Source organism: Pan troglodytes, chromosome 13, assembly GCF_028858775.2.
Source record: "Pan troglodytes isolate AG18354 chromosome 13, NHGRI_mPanTro3-v2.0_pri, whole genome shotgun sequence".
Classification (NCBI taxonomy): Eukaryota; Metazoa; Chordata; class Mammalia; order Primates; family Hominidae; genus Pan; species Pan troglodytes.
In genome coordinates this window covers 71,882,291-71,903,726 of record NC_072411.2, presented here as the reverse complement: position 1 = coordinate 71,903,726, position 21,436 = coordinate 71,882,291, and the positions used below count along the sequence as shown (strand labels likewise).

The following is a 21,436-nucleotide window of genomic DNA, read 5'->3' as shown; positions in this document are numbered from 1 at the left end:
AGGCCGAGGCGGGCGGATCACAAGGTCAGGAGATCGAGAACATTTTGGCCAACATGGTGAAACCCCGTCTCCACTAAAAAAATACAAAAATTAGCCGGGTGTGGTAGCGTGCCCCTGTAGTCCCAGCTACTCAGGAGCCTGAGGCAGAAGAATCGCTTGAACCCAGGAGGCGGAGGTTGCAGTGAGCCAAGATCGTGCGACTGCACTCCAGCCTAGGCAGTAAGAGTGAAACTCCATCTCAAAAATAAATAAATAAATAAATAAAATATCAGCAATGAAAAATACACCAGATAGAATTAACAGTAGAATGAAACTAGAAAAAACAGATCAGTGAATTTAATGACACAGCAATAAAAATTATCCAAAATAAAACACAGAGACTAGAAAAGTAAACAGAACCTCAGTGAGCTGTGGGATAATAACAAGGTGGTCTTGCATTATACTGGAATCCCAAAAAAGAGGAGGGGAGACAAAAAAAAATCTGAAGAATTAGTGGCTGAAATTTTCCCAAATTCGTTAAAAACTAAAATTGCAGATCCAAAATACTCAAACCCCAAACAGAATAAATATTTTTTTAAGAGCCATGCTGACGCCCAGGTGCAGTGTGTCACGCCTGTAATCCCAGCACTCTGGGAAGCCGAGGCGGGTGGATCACGAGGTCAGGAGATCGAGACCATCCTGGCTAGCACGGTGAAACCCCATCTCTACCAAATACACAAAAAATTAGCCAGGCATGGTGGCGGGTGCCTGTGGTCCCAGCTACTTGGGAGGCTGAAGCAGGAGAATGGTGGAGCTTGCAGTGAAGCCGAGATCACGCCACTGCACTCCAGCCTGGGCAACAGAGCAAGACTCCATCTCAAAAAAAAAAAAAAAAAAAAAAAAAAAAGCCATGCTGAGGCACATGACAACTAAATAGCTGAAAACCAGTGATTAGGAGGAAAATAATCAAAGTAACCAGAAGAAACTGATTCATTATATACAAAGGAACAGATACAAATAACAGGAGACTTTTTGTAAAAAATCATGCAAGCCAGAACAAAATGGAGAGACATTTAAAGTACTAAATGAGGCCGGGCACCGTGCCTCACACCTGTAATCCCAGCAATTTGCAAGGCCAAGGTGAGTGGATCACTTGAGGTCAGGAGTTCAAGACCAGCCTGGCCAACATGGTGAAACCCTATCTCTACTAAAAATACAAAAATTAGCTGGGTGTAGTGGAGGGTGCCTGTAATCCCAGCTACTCAGGAGGCTAAGGCGGGAGAATCGCTTGAAGCTGGGAGGCAAAAGTTGTAGTGAGCTGAGATCACCCCATTGCATTCCAGCCTGGGTAACAGAGAGAGACTCTGTCTCAAAAATAAATAAATAAATTCCAAATAAATAAATAAAGTACTAAATGAAAAGTAATATACAAAGAACATCGAAAATCGAAAATCTAGAATTCTTAACACACAGAGAAAATACCCTTCAAAACTGAGGACAAATAAACTCTTTCAAGCCCGTGTGGTGGCATATACCTACAGTCCCAGCTACTTGGGAGGCCAAGACAGCCTAGAAAACATAGCAACACTCAGTCTCTTAAAAAATAAAAATAAAAAAGCTTTTCAAACAAAAGCTGGGACATTTCATTGCTATCATACCTGGCGACAAGAAATATTAAAGGAAGTTTTTCAAGCAGCCTTATGATAAGCCCACATGGTTAGAAAATGACCCTCTTTGTCAACAGCCATGTGAGTAACCCACTTAGAAGTCGATCCTCCAGTCCCAACCAAGCCTCTGGAAGATTACAGTGCCAACTTAGATTTTTATTATAACCTCATGAGGGATGCTATACCAGAACCACCCAGCTAAGCCACTTTCAAATTCGTGGCCCATAGAAACTATGAGATAATAAATGCCTGTTGTCTTAAGCTGCTCGGTTTTAGAGTGATTTGTTACACAACAATAGATAACTCCTAAAAACACTATCAACCAACTAGACCTAATTGACAATAACACTACAGCCTACAAAAGCTGGACACTCATTCTACTCGTCATAAAATATGTCTCAATAAACGTAACTTAAAAATTTAGGCAGGCGTGGTGGTGCACACCTATGGTCCCAGCTACTTGAGGGGCTGAGGTCTGAGGATCACTTTAGCTCAGGAGGGTCAACGCTGCATTGAGCCATGATAGAGCCACTGCACTCCAGCCTGGGAAACAGTGAAATCTTGCCTCAAACTTAAAATAAAAATAAAAATAGATTAAATTTGGCCAGGCACAGTGGCTCACACCTGTAATCCCAGCGCTTTGGGAGGCCAAGGCAGGTGGATCACCTGAGGTCAGGAGTTTGAGATCAGCCTAGCCAACATGGTGAAACCCCATCTCTACTAAAAATAAAAAAAAAAAAAAATTAGCCAGACGTGGTGGCAGGCACTTGTAATCCCAGCTACTTGGGAGGCTGAGGCAGGAGGAACGCTTGAACCTGGGAGGCGGAGGTTACAGTGAGCTGAGATCACGCCATTGCACTCCAGCCTGGGCAACAAGAGTGAACCTCTGTCTCAAAAAAATAAATAAATAAATTTAAGAAAACTGACATTACATAAAGTAAGACCTCAGAACACAATGGGGCCGGGCGCAGTGGCTCACATTAGCACTTTGTGAGGCTGAGGCAGGCAAATCATCTGAAGGGTCAGCAGTTTGAGACAAGCCTGGCCAATGTGGCGAAGCCCCATCTCTACTAAAAATACAAAAATTAGCTGGGCATGGTGACACGTGCCTGTAAGTCCCAGCTACTCGGGAAGCTGAGGCACAAGAATCACTCAAACCCGGGAGGCAGAGGTTACAGTGAGCCTAGATCGCACCACTGCACTCTAGCCTGGGAGACAGAACAAGACTCCGTCTCAAAAAAAAAAAAAAAAAGAACATAATAAAATTAGCTGGAAATCATTAACAAGATACCTTTAAAAATTCCCCAAATTTAGAAATTAAATAAATAACATACCTCTAAATAACACACAGGCCAAAAAAGAAAGAAAACTAGACTGAAACACCTTTTTTCTACCTATCATATTTGCAAAGACCAAAAGTTTGATGACATACTATGCTAGCCAGGTAGTAAAGTAATGGATAGCTCTCCCTCCCCCTCCCCCTCCCTCGCCCCTTTGCATGGTCTCCCTCTGATGCCAAGCCGAGGCTGGACTGTACTGCCGCCATCTTGGCTCACTGCAACCTCCCTGCCTGATTCTCCTGCCTCAGCCTACCGAGTGCCTGGGATTGCAGGCGCGCGCCACCATGCCTGACTGGTTTTTGTATTTTTTGGTGGAGACGGGGTTTCGCTGTGTTGGCCGGGCTGGTCTCCAGCTCCTGACTGCGAGTGATCTGCCAGCCTCGGCCTCCCGAGGTGCCGGGATTGCAGACAGAGTCTCGCTCACTCAGTGCTCAATGCTGCCCAGGCTGGAGTGCAGTGGCGTGATCTCAGCTCGCTACAACCTCCACCTCCCAGCCGCCTGCCTTGGCCTCCCAAAGTGCAGAGATTGCAGCCTCTGCCCGGCCGCCACCCCGTCTAAGAAGTGAGGAGCGTCTCTGCCCAGCCGCCCATTGTCTGGGATGTGAGGAGCCCCTCTGCCGGGCTGCCCAGTCTGGGAAGTGAGGAGCACCTCTTCCCGGCCGTCATCCCGTCTAGGAAGTGAGGAGCGTCTCTGCCCGGCTGCCCATCGTCTGGGATATGGGGAGCCCCTCTGCCCCGCCGCCCCATCTGGGATGTGAGGAGCGCCTCTGCCCGGCCGCGACCCCATCTGGGAACTGAGGAGTGTCTCTGCCCTGCCGCCACCCCGTCTGGGAGGTGAGGAGCGTCTCTGACCGGCTGCCCCCGTCTGAGAAGTGAGGAGCCCCTCCGCCCGGCAGCCGCCCCGTCTGGGAAGTGAGGAGCCCCTCCGCCCAGCAGCCGCCCCGTCTGGGAGGTGAGGAGCGTCTCCGCCTGGCAGCCCCCCCATCTGGGAGGTGGGGGGCAGCCCCCGCCCGGCCAGCCGCCCCGTCCGGGAGGTGGGGGGCAGCCCCCGCCCGGCAGCCGCCCCGTCCGGGAGGTGGGGGGCGCCTCTGCCTGGCTGCCCCGTCTGGGAAGTGAGGAGCCCCTCTGCCTGGCCGCCACCCCGTCTGGGAGGTGTACCCAACAGCTCACTGAGAACGGGCCATGATGACGATGGCGGTTTTGTCGAATAGAAATGGGGGAAGTGTGGGGAAAAGAAAGAGAGATCGGATTGTTACTGTGTCTGTGTGGAAAGAAGTAGACATAGGAGACTCCATTTTGTTCTGTACTAAGAAAAATTCTTCTGCCTTGGGATGCTGTTAATCTATGGCCTTGCCCCAACCCCGTGCTCTCTGAAACATGTGCTGTGTCCAGTAAGGGTTAAATGGATTAAGGGCGGTGCAAGATGTGCTTTGTTAAACAGATGCTTGAAGGCAGCATGCTCATTAAGAGTCATCACCACTCCCTAATCTCAAGTACCCAGGGACACAAACACTGCGGAAGGCGGCAGGGCCCTCTGCCTAGGAAAACCAGAGACCTTTGTTCACATGTTTATCTCCTGACCTTCCCTCCACTATTGTCCTATGACCCTGCCAAATCCCCCTCTCCGAGAAACACCCAAGAATAATCAATAAATACTAAAAAAAATAAAAATAAAAAAATAAAAAGTAATGGATACTCTCATACTGATGGAAGGAGTACAAATTAGCATATTATATATGAGAACAATTTGGCAAAAGTTTATCAAAAGTATAAATTTACATCCATTTGACCCAATAATTAAATGGTGATTTAGAGCAGGATCTCTTAATTTTTCATCCTTTTCTCCATACCCGTGAAGACATTTTCTCAAACCAAAGTCCAAGAAAGAATCTGCATATTATTCCCCAGATGAGTCAACCTGGAGGAAAATGTAGTCTAGCCAAAATAACAAAAATTCTGTAATTCCCATAATTTTCAATGGTTTCAAGAAACAATTAAAATATCAAAATCAGCACTGACTCAAAAAATCCAGGCTGCACGGTCCTAAAACATTAAATGACGTTTTAATGAAAACGAGAAATTATCTTGGTTTAAGAATTTATTATATATAGTATTTTAATACCAGCATTAAAGATGAACCTTTTTAACCTCTTCCTAATCTCAACACATAATCCCTTAAATACTCTCTATTGCTTTTTTAAGTCTTAAAAAAACAACAACCAGAAAACTTCTTTACCCTGAGATTTTATAACTATGTTACCTTGAATTCATTTCAGATTAGAAATAAGGTAATATAAAATACTTATCAACACTTTATGTTGTATTTCATAAGGTGGATAGTGGTACATGAATGTCCATTGTACTGAAATTCTTTAAACTGTACATATACATTTTATAAACTCTCTCCTGTGTATGTAAGTTTATAATATTAAAAAAACTTAAGATTTATCAATACAGAAACTCTTAATCTAAGTTAAAATTCCTACTCAATATTATTCTAAATAAATCCAAGTAATCACTTCCCACTTTCTCAATGACAAAAAAAGGGTTAACTCTAATTACCAGTGTTAAAGTTCCACTTTACAAAAACCTAAACCTCTTTCTTTTAGAGTACCTAATTACAGGATGGGAAATTGAGTCCATGATGAGAAATATAATTTCCAAAACTATGGTAATGCATTAACAGTTTCAGAGACAAAGAAGAACATCTACCTTACAGGTTTTCTTCCTATTGTCATTAAAAAACTATTTGCCAATGTATATTTCTGACAAGAATTTTTCATATTATTAATTATAATACATAGATAACATTTGTAAACTTTTTTTAAAATACTTTAAATTCTGGGATACATGTGCAGAATGTGCAAGTTTGTTACATAGGTATACATGTGCCATGGTGGTTTGCTGCACACATCAACCCGTCATCTAGGTTTTAAGCCCCGCATGCATTAGGTATTTGTCCTAATGCTCTCCCTCCCCTTGCCCCCAACCCCAACAGACCCCAGTGTGTGATATTCCCCTCCCTGTGTCCATGTGTTCTCACTGTTCGATTCCCATTTATGAGTGAGAACATGTGGTGTTTGGTTTGCCCAAGGAAGTCCCAAGACTAGAATTTTTAAACAGCTTTTTCTTCCTTTCTTCTCTCCCTCATTCACTTCCACATACATATGCACATATAAACAACAAACACAAATGCATGCAGATTTAAAAAAACAAAAAAAAACGAAGTCCGTTTATAAAGAAAAAAATGGGCCAGGCGCGATGGCTCACTCCTATAATCCCAGCACTTTGGGAGGCTGAGGTGGGTGGATCACCCGAGGTCAGGAGATCGAGACTGGCCTGGCCAACATGGTGAAACCCCATCTCTACTAAAAATACAAAAATAGCCAGGTGTGGTGATACGCACCTGTAGTCCCAGTGACTCGGGAGGCTGAAGCAGGAGAATCGTTTGAACCTGGGAGGCAGAGGCTGCAGTGAGCCAAGACCACACCACTGCACTCTAGCCTGGGCAACAGAGTGAGACTATGCCTCAAAAAAAAAAAAGAAGAGGAAGAAGAAAAAGAGGAAGAGGAAGAAGAGAAAAAAGAAGAAGAAGGAAGAAAAGAAAGAAAAAAAGTATTTGCATTATAAGAAAGAACCTATACATCTTTCTAATTGCCTGACAAAAAGATCCTGCTCATAGCTTATCATAAACTGGTAAAAGATAAACCAGTCATTACTAGACAAAACTGAAAGTTCTAAATAATTGTCTGCCTCCTGCCCAGCTCTTCTCCATGAACTCTATTCACCTGTTCCCATCCTGGGTTCCGTATTGCAGCTAAGGACAGCACCATTTTCTCAAGCATTCATAAGTAACTACTCCCTCTCACCTTTCAAACTGGAATTCAAATAGTTATGTGTTAGTTATATTTAGGCTATCATATGGTGTGTAAAGCCAAAACACAGCTATTAAAAAATTTACATTCATTCATTGGTTTGAATGAAATCTCAAGTTAATTATTTAATTTAGTCATTATTCATACACACGTTTGCTAATAATTTGGTTGAGAAAAAAACATAAATTTCTATATCCATAAAAACCTATGGCTCTCTTAAAGGACTCAATTTGTTTGGGTTTTTTTTGTTTTTTTTTTCTTTTTGAGATGAAGTCTCACTCTTTCACCCAGGCTGGAGTGAAGTGGTGTGATTTCCGCTCACTGCAACCTCCACCCGCTGGGTTCAAGCCATTCTCCAGCCTCAGCCTCCTGAATAGCTGGGATTACAGGCATCTGCCACCACACCCAGCTTTTTTTTTTTTTTTTTTTTTTGTATTTTTAGTAGAGACAGGGCTTCACCCCGTTGGTCAACCTGGTCTCAAATCCCTGACCTCAAGTGATCCGCCTGCGTTGGCCTCCCAAAGTGCTGGGATTACAGGCGTGAGCCTCCCAAAGTGCTGGGATTACAGGCGTGAGCCACCGTGCCCAGCCTCAATTTGCCTTAAAGAGCCAGATAGTATTTTCTACTTTGAGGGCCATGCAGTCTGTTGTAATTACTCAATTCTGTTTTTGTAGAGTGAAAGCCGCCATAGGCAATAAGTAAATAAATTAGTGTGGTATGTTCCAATAACATTTTATTTACCAAAACAAGCTGCCAACCCTTGGGCAATAGTTTGCCAACCTCACGTTCCAAAAGGATCCAAAAGCATGTAAAGCCATAGAAAAGAAAACACAAAAGCCTACCTAATCTCATTTATCAAATTAATCCATTATTCCATTCATCTTTTAATCAAATGAGGTCAGTGCTCTTAGCTAGTGAAGAAAGGGTTTAAAACAGAAATCTGAGTCACTGTTCCAAAGGTCTTAAGGTATATCTCAACTATAAAATGAAGAGTTGGTAGTAAATAACCTCCAAATTATGCTCTAGCGTTAAAAATTCTATGTGCCCATCTATAAACAGGCAGTCTAAATGCCCAGAGAGATTAAACCACATTGTCTTCTGATCATAAACAATTACCGGGAAAAAAAATAACCATGGAGGACAAAGTTACAGGCAATATGAAAACATCTCAAAAGATGTCTTCATGTAAATGTTTCAGCAGTAAGCAAAAGAGTAGTTCACATTTCAAACCAATATTTATTCGGTGCACACTCCAATTCAGAAGACCTGGGCCCCAGCTCTGTCACTTAACTGTTGTTTTTTTTTTTTTTTTTGAGACAGAGCCTTGCTCTGTCACCAGGCTGGAGTGCAGTGGCGCAATCTCAGCTCACTGCAACCTCAGCCTCCCCGGTTCAAGTGATTCTCCTGCCTCAGCCTCCTGAGTCACTAGTACTACAGGCACGCATCACCATGCCCAGCTAGTTTTTGTATTTTTAGTAGAGACAGGGTTTCACCATGTTGGCCAGGATGGTCTTGATCTCTTGACCTTGTGATCCGCTCCCCTCAGCCTCCCAAAGTGCTGGGATTACAGGCATGAGCCACCGTGCCTGGCCAACTACCTACTCATTGAGTAAGATTCTCTATTATCTTTAACTTCTCCAAAAAACGAGGACAATAATATCTACCTCAAACACTGTTGGGTAGGAAAGGGGTTTGTAAAAAGTAACACAAAATAGAAAATTAGCATCTGGGTGAGATGGCTCACGCCTATAATCTGTGATGGCTCACGCCTGTAATCCCAATGCTTTGGGAGGTTGAGGCAGGCTTATCACTTGATTGAGCTCAGAAGTTTGAGACCAATCTGGGCAACATGGTAAAACCCCGTGTATACAAAAAATACAAAAATTAGCCAAACATGGTGGCACACACCTGTGTTCCTAGCTACTCAGGAGGCTGAGGTGAGATAATCACTTGAGCTTAGGAGGTCAAGGCTGCAGTGAGCCAAGATCGTGCCACTGCACTGTAGCCTGTGCAACAGAACGAGACCCTGTCTCAGAAAAAAAAAGAAGAAAAAATTAGCAAGGTGGTAGATGTTAATAAAACCATATCAAAAATTAAAACAACTGTGAATAGTCTAAGCATACCTACTGAAAGACAAGGATTGTCAAATTGGATTTTTTTAAAGCAAAATCCAAATTTAAGTTAAAAGTAGAAAAACAGAAATGTAACCAAGTACCCACATTTTTCTAAGAAAAAGAAAATATTTTTTATTATGTTCTTCTCTTTTCTCCATGTCTCCCTGTTCTCCACTTCCTACTTAGCCCTTTAAAATTCAACTTTTTTTTTTTTTTTGAGACTGAGTCTCTCTCTGTCGCCCAGGCTGGAGTGGAGTGGCGCAATCTCAGCTCTCTGCAAGCTCCGCCTCCCAGGTTCATGCCATTCTCCTGCCTCAGCCTCCCGAGTAGCTGGCACCACAGGTGCCCACCACCACGCCCGGCTAATTTTTTTGTATTTTTAGTAGAGATGGGGTTTCACCGTGTTAGCCAGGATGGTCTCAATCTCCTGACCTCGTGATCCACCCGCCTCGGCCTCCCAAAGCCCTGGGATTACAGGCATGAGTCACTGTGCCCGGCCTCAATTATAACTTTTTACTTCCCCTTCACCTAAAACTCTTACAGGGCAAATTCATCTAAATATGTGCTTAAAAGATCCAGAGCAGGCCGGGTGCAGTGGCCCATGCCTGTAATCCCACCACTTTGGGAGGAGGAGACGGGAGGATCCCTTGAGTCAAGGAGTTCAAGACCAGCCTGGCCAATAAAGTGAGACTTTGTCTCTACAAAAAATTTTAAAATTGGCCAAGCATGGTGGCGTGTGCCTCTAGTCCCAGCCACTTGGGAGGCTGAAGTGGGAGGATTGCTTGAGCCCAGGAGGGAGAGGTTGCAGTAAGCCAATATCATGCTGCTGCACTCCAGCCTGGGTGAAAGAGTGAGACCCTGTCTCAAAAAAAAAAAAAAAAAAAAGCTCTAGAACAAACTCTCACCCACCAGGAGACTGCCTCAAGAGAAAACAGTTGACTTACAACCCAAAGTGTGTCCACTGTGAAACTCTCTCCTACTGGAAGGCTGCCTCAAGAGACAACAGTCCAGCTACAACCCAAAGTGTGCCCACTACAAAACTCTCTACTAACCTGGAGGGTTTTTAGCCACTTTTACAACTTAATCCTGCCCACAAAGGTATCAGCAGTCATCAACTAGATCTCCCAGCAGATAAGGCACCAAGCCAACATGCAGATCCCCACCTGCTTCCTTCCTCTCCTGCATGCCATTTATGTTAGGCCCCTTTTTAAAAGTGCTCCCTTTCTGCTCCAAAAGCAAAGCAGCATCCTTAAAGCAGGAAGCCTTCCCCTAAGCTACCTTTGGAATAAAAAGTTACTTTATACGAGACCTTGTTCTTGTTGACTGGATTCTGCAAGCAGCAAACAACTGAATCTGCATTTTGGTTAGAGAGAGGGATATACCATCCAAATTCTATCTGACTTAACAATATCTGACCAACTGTATAAAAAACAAGCTAAAAGTTCCTAATTTAAAAATCAGGCCGGGCACCATGGCTCATGCCTGTAATCCCAACACTTTGGGAGGTCAAGGTGGGTGGATCACTTGAGGTCAAGAGTTCAAGACCAGCCTGGCCAACATGGTGAAACCCCATCTCTTCTAAAAATAGAAAAACTAGCCAGGTGTGTGTGGAGGAAAAGTTAAATATTAAATTTGAACTCAACTGAACGTGGACACAAACAATGGTCACCAAGTCCCAGAAGAGGTTGTGTGAGCCCCTTGAGGCATTCATCCAGCACCATTTCGGAGAAATGTCTATTTCAATCTATTCCTATATGTTAGTTATTGAAAAACAATAGACAATCACAAAAACAAGTTGACCTTATTGTGTTCATTGAGCCCAGTAGTGCAGGGCCCTCTTGACTGGGCCTCATGCCAAACAACTCGTTACAAAAACAGCTAGGGCCCCACGCTGCGCCAAAGCTTCACGAAAGACCTCTCCTCATCTGTGAACAGACAAGTGGCCGACTCTGGAGCCCAGGCTGTTGCTTGCCAGTCTGGTGGTGAATCCTCCATAGTCTGGTGAGTATAAATATATATGTATCTTTTCCCTTATCCCCTCACCATTGCAATTTGCTTATTATATCCATTTGCTTATATTATTTGCTTATTATATCTGCATTGCCATTTACGTGGGTTAAAGGTTGTTTACCCTTAAAGGGATTGTGTGTGTTTGTCTTTTCTTCTCCCCTTGCATGTTTCCTACACAGAACAGTGTGGTAGCAGGCGCCTGTAACCCCAGCTACTCAGGAGGTTGAAACAGGAAAATCACTTGAACCTGGGAGGCACAGGTTGCAGTGAGCCGAGATCGCACCACTGCACTCCAGCCTGGGCAACAGAATTCTTTGTCTCAAAAAAAAAAAAATTTAAAAACTTGACATTACATGTTTTCAAGATCTACTCATATATATTACTCATATATATAACAGGTGTGGGGTCCTTTCCCAAAAGGAGATAGTCCTCTCCCAAAAATAGAGCAGAAAGCAATAGACTTTCTGGGAGCACATATATGAAAGAAAGTTCACTTAGGTAACTGCCCTAAGTGAACTTAAATATAAATATAAAAAAATAAATATAACTGTAATATAGAACCTAATATTGTACTGTAAATATGTGCGTAATTAAGTTAAACATCTAAGTAATTTGTTCTCCGCAAGAGAAGACAGGCAATACCACTTTTTCTTCTATCTATTATAATCAAAGTACTACTTAACCCTAAAGGCAAAAAAAAAAAAACAAAACTATGATACTTTTATACTTACTTCAAAAATACTCTTTATTAACATAAGTAAATTAAATAAAATCTGTATCTAAAACAAAAATAACCAGGTCGTTGGGTTAACCCCTTCATCCAAAGCAAACAAAAAACCAGATAAAATAAATGAACCAATGGTTTTCAAGATATTGGACATCAGGTAATGAAGGACAATAATCTGTGATAGATGGGAAGCAAGTGACGTGATGATATGTGTCAGAGCTTACTTCCTTGACAGAGTTTCCAGGCCACAGTAAAGGAAGGAGAATCAAAATGGGGCCAAACTCTATGAAGCTGAGAAGACAGAACTAAGCATCTAGGAAAATCAATGCTGCTATAGCTTATAGGACAGAGTACTAAAAAGTAAAGAATTCCACAGAGAAATAATCCCAGAAATCTACACAGAGTGCTCCTGAGTATTCGACTATTTGCCAGAGTACTAATTAGCACATAACTGTATGGAAACTACCAAAGGCCAGGGATAAAAACATTTGAAAGGATTGGAAAACAGTACATGCTCACATGTAAGGTTGAGAATGGTGTCTGTTCCCATCAGCCCAACTGATGGAAAACTTGTAATTCAACAGGTATTAGATAGGTGACACAGTAGTATCTTTCCTCAGTAGTGGAGAATAATTAGAAAGAAATACTAGAAAAAATAGAAACTTACATAAAGAAACAAAGAGCACTGGAAATAGTAAGTAGATGGGTAAGATTTTTTAGTTACTATTTAAATCTCTTTAAAATTGTGACTGTAAATAAAAATAACATATTCAGGGGTTTATTAAATATATAAAAGTAAAATGTTTGACAACAATAGGATAAAGGCTTAGAGGGAAATTTAAAAAGAAGCAAACTATTATAAGGTTTCTATACTACACATAAAGTAGTATAAGTAGACTGTGATAAGTGAAAGACATATACTATAAACCATAAAGAGATCAATAAAATAACAACAGAGTTACAGTTCATAAGCCAACAAAGAAGAGTAAATGGAAACATTTTAAAAAGTCTGAAGAAGGCATAAAAGAGAGAAAAAGCAAACAAAGAACAGATGGGATAAACAGGAAACAAGATGATGGACTTAAATTTAACTATATCAATAATTGTTTTAAATGTAAATGGACTAAGTACCATTGTCAGAGATTTTAAGACTGGATTTTAAAATAGCAAGGCCAAACAAGATCAACTGCCAGCACACACACACACACACACACACACACACACACACAAAGTTTAAGAAAAGACACCAACAGTTTAAAAGAAAAAAAAATTTTGGCCAGGCATGGTAGCTCACGCCTATAATCCCAGCACTTTGAAAGGCCAAGGGGCCAGCAGATTGCATGAGTCCAGGAGTTTGAAACCAGCCTGGACAACATGGAAAAACCTTGTCTCTACATAAAAAATACAAAAATTTCACTGGGTGTGGTAGCACATGCCTATAGTCTCAGTTACTCAGGAGGCTGAAGTGGGAGAATCACCTGAGCCCACAAAGTCAAGACTGCAGTGAGCCATGATTGTGCCACTGCGCTCCAGCCTGAATGACAGGGTGAGATGCTGTCTCCAAAAAAATACTTTAAAAGAAGATTTTTTTTTTTTTTTTTTTGAGACAGTGTCTTGCCCTGTTGCCCAGGCTAGAGTGCAGTGGTGCCATCTCGGCTCACTGCAACCTCCACCTCCTGGGTTCAAGCGATTCTCCTGCCTCAGCCTCCCGAGTAGCTGGGATTACAGGCACATGCCACCACGTCCAGCTAATTTTTGCCTTTTTAGTAGAGACGGAGTTTCACCACGTTGGTCAGGCTGGTCTCGAACTCCTGACCTTGTGATCCACCCACCTTGGCCTCCCAAAGTGCTGGGATTACAGGCATGAGCCAGCGCACCCAGCCCCTAAAAAAAAAGGAGTTTTAAAAATACATGCCATGTTGACAATAATCAAAAGAAATATGGGTGACGACATTAATATCAGACAAAACAGACTAAAGAATAAGGAATATTGCCAGGAATAAAAAGGACATTATATAATGATAAAGTTAACTCACCACAAAGACATAACAATCCTAAGTGTATACCTAACAACAGAACTCCAAAATACAAGCAGCAAAAATTGACAACTTCAAGGAAATAGAGACAAATCCACGATTATATTTGGAGACTTCAACACCATTCTCAGTAATGAAGAAAACAAGCAGACAGAAAAACAGTAAGAACATAGAAGACCTGAACAACAATATCAACCAACTTGACTAAATTGACATTTATAAAACACTACACCCCACAACAGAATAATAAGCGCTTTTTTCTAGTGCACATGGAACATTCACCAAGAGAGACGACATTCTGAGCTATAAAAGAAACCTTAACTATTTTAAATAAATTGACATCATATAAGTATGCTGTCTCACTATAATGGAATTAAATTAGAAATTACTGGCTGGGCACCGTAGCTCACACCTGTACTCCTAGCATTCTGGGAGGCTGAGGCAGGTGGATCATTTGAGTCCAGCAGTTCAAGACTAGCCTGGGCAACATGGCAAAACCCTGTCTCTACTAAAAATACAAAAATTATCTGGGTGTGGTGGTGTGCCTGTAATCCCAGCCACTTGGGAGGCTGAGGCATAAGAATCGCTTGAACCCGGGAGATGGAGGCTGCAGTGAGCTGAGATGGTGCACCACTGCATTCCAGCCTAGGTGACAGAGCGAGACCCCATCTCAAAAAAAAGAAAAAGAAGAAGAAAGAAGAAGAGGAAGAGGAAGAAGAAGAAAGAAGAAAGAAGAAGAAGAAGAAGACGACGACGACAACGACGACGAAGAGGGAAAGGAATTACTAATAGTCACAATCTGAAAAAAAAAAAACTCAAACTTTCTTTTTTTTTTTTTTTTGAGATGGGGTCTCACTATGTCACCCAGACTGGAATGCAGTGGTGCCATCCTGGCTCACTGCAGCCTCTACATCCCGGACTCAAGTAACGCTCCTGCCTCAGCTTTCTGAGTAGCTGGGACTACAGGCACACGCCACCATGCCTGGCTAATTTTTCTAGTTTTTATAAAGATGAGGTCTTAACATGTTGCCCAGGCTGGTCTCCAACTCCTGAGCTCAAGTGATTCACCACCCTCACCCTCCCAGAGTGCTGGGATAACAGGCAGAAGCCACCACTCCCAGCCTTAAAAAACTCAAAACTTCTAAATGACCCATTGGCTAAAGAGGAGATCACAGAAAATAGAAGATATTTTGAACTGCATAAAAAAGAAAATATATCAAAAATGAAAATATATCAAAAATGTGGGATGCCTGTACACTGTGCTTGGAGGGAAATTTATTGCATTATATCTTATTAGAAAAGAAGACTACAAATCTAAGCTGCCACCTTAAGAAACCATAAAAAGACTAGGAAATTAAATTCAAACAAAACGAAGGAAGAAAATAATAAAGAGCAGATATCAATGAAATTGAGAACAACAACAACAAAAAATCAGTAAAACCAAAAGCTGGTTCCTTGAAAAAGTAACAAAAGTGATAAAAAGCCAGCCAGGCGTGATGGCTCCCACCTGTAATCCCAGCACTTTGAGAGGCCGACATAGCAGATCACCTGAGGTCAGGAATTAGAGACCAGCCTGGCCAACATGGTGAAATGCCACCTCTACCAAAAAATACAAAACAATTAGCTAGGCGCAGTGGTGCACACCTGTAGTTCCAGCTACTGGGGAGGCTGAGGAGGAAGAATCGCTTGAACCCAGGAGGCAGAGGTTGCAGTGAGCCACGACTGCACCACTGCACTCCATCCTGGGTGACAGAGTAAGACCCTGTCTCAAAAAAAAAAAAAAAAAGAGAGAGGATATCACTACATACTTTACAGACATTGAGAAAATAAGGAGAAATAGTACAAACAACATTCTGCCCATAAATTCAACAACTTAGATGAAATGGACAAACTTCATGAAAGATTCAAACTGTCAAAGCTCACATAAAGAAAAAAAAGTACTGAATAAATGATACAGGTCACTAAAGAAATTGAATATGAGGCCGGGTGCAGTGGCTCACGCCTGTAATCCCAGCACTCTGGGAGGCTGAGGTGGGTGGATCGCCTGAGTTTGAGACCAGCCTGGCCAACGTGGTGAAACCCTATCTCTACTAAAAATACAAATATTAGCCAGGCGTGGTGGCAGGCACCTGTAATCCCAGCTACTAGGGAGGCTGAGGCAGGAGAATCAACTGAACCCAGGAGGCTGAGGTTGCAATGAGCCGAGGTCGCGCCATTGCACTCCAGCCTGGGCAAAAAGAGCGAAACTCAGTCTCAAAAAAAAAAAAAAAAAAAAAAGTAAAGAGAAAAAAGAAAAGAAATGGAATATGTTAAAACCTTATTCAACAAATGTTACAGTTAAAAAGCTTCCAACAACAAATATTCCAAACCTAGATTGTTTCACGGACAAACTCTATCAAGATATTTAAAAGAGGAATAATGTCATATTCTACACAAACTCTTACAAAATAAAGAGGAGGGTGCCCTTCCCAACTCATTTATGAAGCCAGCTTTACCCTGAGACCAAAATCAGACAGAGATATTGCAAAAGAAGAAAACTACAGTACAATATCCCTCTTGACTACAGATACAAAAATCCTCATGTCAAAATACAAGCAACTTAAATCCAGCAATCTATAAAAGGATAATATATCATGACGTGGATTTTATCCCAGAAATGCAAGACTGGTTCAATAGTCAATAATTATTCCATGTGTAATACTACACAGATGGTGTTATGGTTTGAATACGTGACCTCTCCAAAACTCAGGTTTGTAACTGAATCCCCACTGTGGTGGTATTAAGAGGCAGGGCCTTCGGGGAAGTGATTACGTCATTAGGGGTCTGCCCTCCCAGATGGATTAGTGCCTTATAAAAGGGCTGGAGAGAACTAGCTCAGGCCCCTTTTGCTTATCCACTCTTCCACCATATGAGGACACAAGATCTGCCCCTTTTGCTCTTTTCACCCCTTCCACCATGTGAGGATGCAGCAGAAGGCCCTCACCAGATCCCAAATATGAGTGCTTTGATCTTGGACTTCCCAGCCTTCAAACTATAAGAAATAATTTCTGTTCTTTATTACTCAGTCTCAGGTATTTTGTTATAACAGCACAAAATGAACTAAGCCAGAAATTGATACGAAGAAATGATGTCGTTGCTATAATAAATACCTGAAACTGTGGAAGTGGCTTTTGAACTGGGTAATAGGTAGAGGCTGGAGTAGTTTTGAAGTGAATGCTAGGAAAAGCTTAGATTGCCATAAAAGGAGCATTAAGGATAGTTCCAGTGAGGGCTAAAAGGAAGAATGGAATGTTGGTAGAAATATGGATAGCAAAAGCCATTCTGATGATCTCTTAAACAGAAATGAGGAATATCGTATCAGAAACTGGAGGAAAGACCATTCTTTTTACAAAATGGCAAAAAAATCGGCTGAATTGTACCCATGTCCTACTGTGTCCAGAATTGGTGGGTTCTTGGTCTCACTGACTTCAAGAATGAAGCCGCGGACCCTCGCGGTGTTACAGCTCTTAAGGTGGCGTGTCTGGAGTCTGTCCCTTCTGATGTTCAGATGTGTTCGGAGTTTCTTCCTCCTGGTGGGCTCGTGGTGTCGCTGGGCTCAGGAGTGAAACTGCAGATCTTCACCGTGAGTGTTACAGCTCATAAAAGCAGCGTGGACCCAAAGAGTGAGCAGTAGCAAGATTTATTGCAAAGAGTGAAAGAACAAAGCTTCCACAGTGTGGAAGGGGACCCGAGCGGGTTGCCAATGCTGGCTAGGGCAGCCTGCTTTTATTCTCTTATCTGGCCCCACCCACATCCTGTTGATTGGTAGAGCCCAGTGGCCTGTTTTGTCAGGGCGCTGATTGGTGCGTTTACAATCCCTGAGCTAGATACAAAGGTTCTCCACGTCCCCATCAGATTAGTTAGATACAGAGTTTCGACACACAGGTTCTCCAAGGCCCCACCAGAGCAGCTAGATACAGAGTGTCGATTGGTGCACTCACAAACCTTGAGCTAAACACACGGTGCTGATTGGTGTATTTACAAACCTTGAGCTAGACATAAAGGTTCTCCACGTCCTCACCAGAGCAGCTAGATACAGAGTGTCGATTGGTGCACTCACAAACCTTGAGCTAAACACAGAGTGCTGATTGGTGTATTTACAATCCCTGAGCTAGATATAAAGACTCTCCACGTCCCCACCAGACTCAGGAGCCCAGATGGCTTCACCTAGTGGATCCCGCACCGGGGCTGCAGGTGGAGCTGCCTGCCAGTCCTGCGCCGTGCGCTCGCATTCCTCAGCCCTTGGGTGGTCGATGGGACTGGGCACCGTGGAGTAGGGGGTGGTGCTCGTCGGGGAGGCTCAGACCGCACAGGAGCCCATGGAGTGGGTGGGAGGCTTAGGCATGGCGGGCTGCAGGTCCCGAGCCCTGCCCCGCGGGAAGGCAGCCAAGGCCCGGCGAGAAATCGAGCACAGCGCCGGTGGGCCGGCACTGCTGGGGGACTCAGTACACCCTCCGCAGCCACTGGCCCGGGTGCTAAGTCCCCCATTGCCCGGGGCCAGCAGGGCTGGCTGGCTGCTCCGAGTGCGGGGCCCACCAAGCCCACGCCCACCCGGAACTCCAGCTGGCCCGCAAGGGCCGCACGCAGCCCCGGTTCCCGCTCGTGCCTCTCCCTCCACACCTCCCTGCAGGCTGAGGAAGTGGGCTCCAGCCTTGGCCAGCCCAGAAAGGGGCTCCCACAGTGCAGTGGGGGGGCTAAAGGGCTCCTCAAATGCCACCAAAGTGGGAGCCCAGGCAGGGGAGGTGCCGAGAGCAAGCGAGGGCTCTGAGGACTGCCAGCACGCTGTCACCTCTCACTACCACCTTGTGAAAGGCAAAATTTAAGAGCTATAAACTAGGATATTTAGCAGAAAAAAATCTCTAAGCAAAGTGTTCAGGATACTGCATGGCTTCTCTTGGCTGCTTATAGTAAAATCCAAGGAGAGACATTGAGGTGAAGATGAAATTTATAATCAAAAAAGACATAGAATGTAAAGATTTGGAAAATTCTCAACCAGGCCAGGTAAAGAATAAAAAAGCATGCTTAGGAGAAAAAAATCCAAGGGCGTGGCAAAGGTGTGACTGTTTCATCAAGACAGTGGAAGAATGACCCCAAAAGCTGTTGAGATCTTTGAGACAGCCATACCCACCACAGGTCCAGAATGCTAGGGCCTTGAGGGTAGAACTGTTTCAAGGGAGGGGCCCAGGGTACCTGTGGAGCCTCAAGGCTTGCTGCACAGCACCACCTCAAGTCTCTGCTCCCTGCATTCCAGTGCAGTGCTCCTTGCACCCCACCTGTAGTCCAAGTGGGCCCAGATGCTGCTAAGGCTGCCACTCCCAAAGGAACAAGCAGTAAGCAGCCTTCCCAGTGTCCACATGTTGCTAACTCTGCAGGCTGTGGAGGCATGGCTTCCTCCACCTAAATTTCCAAGGATGTACCAGAGAGCCTGAGGCCCAAGCAGAGAACTGTCACAGGGCAGGTCAGCAGCAGAGTCCACACGAAGGCAATGCCTAGTGGAGTCCGCGGTGGGGGGAAGGGGCAGGTCCACCAGAGAGAGTCTCCACAAGGGCAACACCCAGTAGAGGTATGGGGGCAGGGTTGCCCCCAAAACCCCAGAACCATAGTCACATAGTCACCAACCTGCAACTCCAGCCTGGGAGAACCACGGGTACCTGATTCCAACCGGTGAGAGGTACAGTGTGGACTGCACCCAAGAGAGGCTACAGGGGTGGAGCCACCCAGAGGAGCCTTGTGTCAGAGCAGGAGCACCGACATCTTGGTCAGATACCACCACTTTAGTTCCAGCTCCCTTTCTAGCCTCATGCATTTCAAGGAAATAACTTCTCTGCTAACTACAAGCAGCCAGAAAGAGCAGACAGTAAAACACAGGTAAGACAGCTCGGGCCCAGAGGGAGGTGGGGGGGGAAGTCTCTTGAGTAACTGCCAAACTTCAGGCTCATACAATGGGCCCCAGTAAAACAGTGGGCCTTAATAAGCACATCCCTTTCCCTTCAGGTGCACTAAGATAGGGAAGCTAAAAGCAGACTCGGGAGGTATGCCTGTAGCTGCAGAAAAAAGTATGGGAACAGACACACAACTCTCCCTCCCAGATAAGCACAACAAAGAGACACAGAAGCAGTCCAAGCCTCCCACCCTGAATCCTTAAAAACTCTTAGTCTGTAAGACAGTGGGCCTAACTCTGCCAGAAGGTTCCTCTCAGGTTTGTTTTCTCTAAAATAAATCTGTCTTGACCAGCAAGCCACCTTTCGTGTTTCTTTCCTCTTTCTTTAATTCTTACACCTTGGGGACCCAACCCCCAACACAGTGTGTCCAGAAAGCAAGACAATTATTCTCAAGCCTTAAGATTTAATGTTGTTTGCCTGAGTTTTACACTTACTTGAGATCTGTCACTCCTCTCTTCTTGCCTGTTCCTCCCTTCATAATGAACACATCTGTGCTTGCCTCTCTCACCATTGCAGTATATGTGTGTGTGTGTTTTATTTGATGCATAATAGATGTACATAGTTTCTGAGTACATGTAATAATGTAATACATTCATATAATTTGTAAAGATCAAATCAATGTACTTGGAATACCACTACCTTAAATATTTGTCTTTTTTTGCTACAGCCATTCAAATTCTTCTCTTCTAGCTATTTTGTAATTTACAATGGATTATTGTAAACTACAGTTACCCTACTGATAGATACTATCTAACATTAGGTCTTATTTCTTCCATCAAACCATATATTTGTACCCACTAATTAACTTATCTTTATCCCCCTCCTCCTTTCTACCCTTCCCTCTGGTAACCACCAATCTACTCTTTATCTTCATGAGATCCACTTTTTTAACTCCCACACATGAGTGAGAACATGTGATATTTGTCTTTCTGCCCTTGGTTTATTTCACTTAACATAATGACCTCCAGTCCCACCCATGTTGCTACAAATGACAAGATTTCATTATTTTTGTGGCTGAATAATATTCCATTGTGCATATATACCACATTTTCTTTATCCATTTCTTTATCCATTCTTCCATTGGTGGGCATTTTGGCTACTATGAATGGTGCTGCAATAAACATGGGACTTCAGGTCTCTTTTCCATATATTGATTCCCCTTTTTTTGGATATATACTCAGTAGTGGAATTACTGGATCACATGGTAATCTATTTTTAGTTTTCTGAGGAACCTCCATACTGTTCTCCACAGTGGCTGTACTATTAATAATTTACATTCCCACCAACAGTGTAGACACTGTGTTTTGAAAGCAGGTAACTTGTTTGACTTCACAGGTTCACAGCTAGAGAGAAATCTGCCACAGGATGAAGCGTATCTTTGAGTCTCACCATATCTGATTGAAATGATGTTTAGATGAGACTCAACTTTAGACTTTTGAGCTGGTGCTAGAACAAGTTAAGACTTCTGGAGCTACTGGAATGGAATGAATGTATTTGTATGTGAAAAGGACATAAACTTTTTGGGGGCGAGGGGCAGAGGCAGAGCACCAGTCTGAACGTGTGTCCCCTACAAAATTCACATTGAAACTTAATCTCCACTGTGGTGGTATTAAGAGGCGGAAGCCTTTGGGGATGTGATTAAGTCATGAGGGCTCTGCCTTAAGCAAGTGCTGGAGGGAACTACCTTAGGCCCCGTTTGCCCTCTT

The 21,436-nt window shown here is 43.5% G+C and overlaps 1 protein-coding gene across 8 annotated transcripts in view; it reads right to left on the bottom strand.

The window, feature by feature from the left end:
* UBR3 (ubiquitin protein ligase E3 component n-recognin 3) overlaps positions 1–21,436 on the bottom strand; it is a 262,210-nt gene that overhangs the window by 229,776 nt on the left and 10,998 nt on the right. The window lies entirely within an intron of this gene.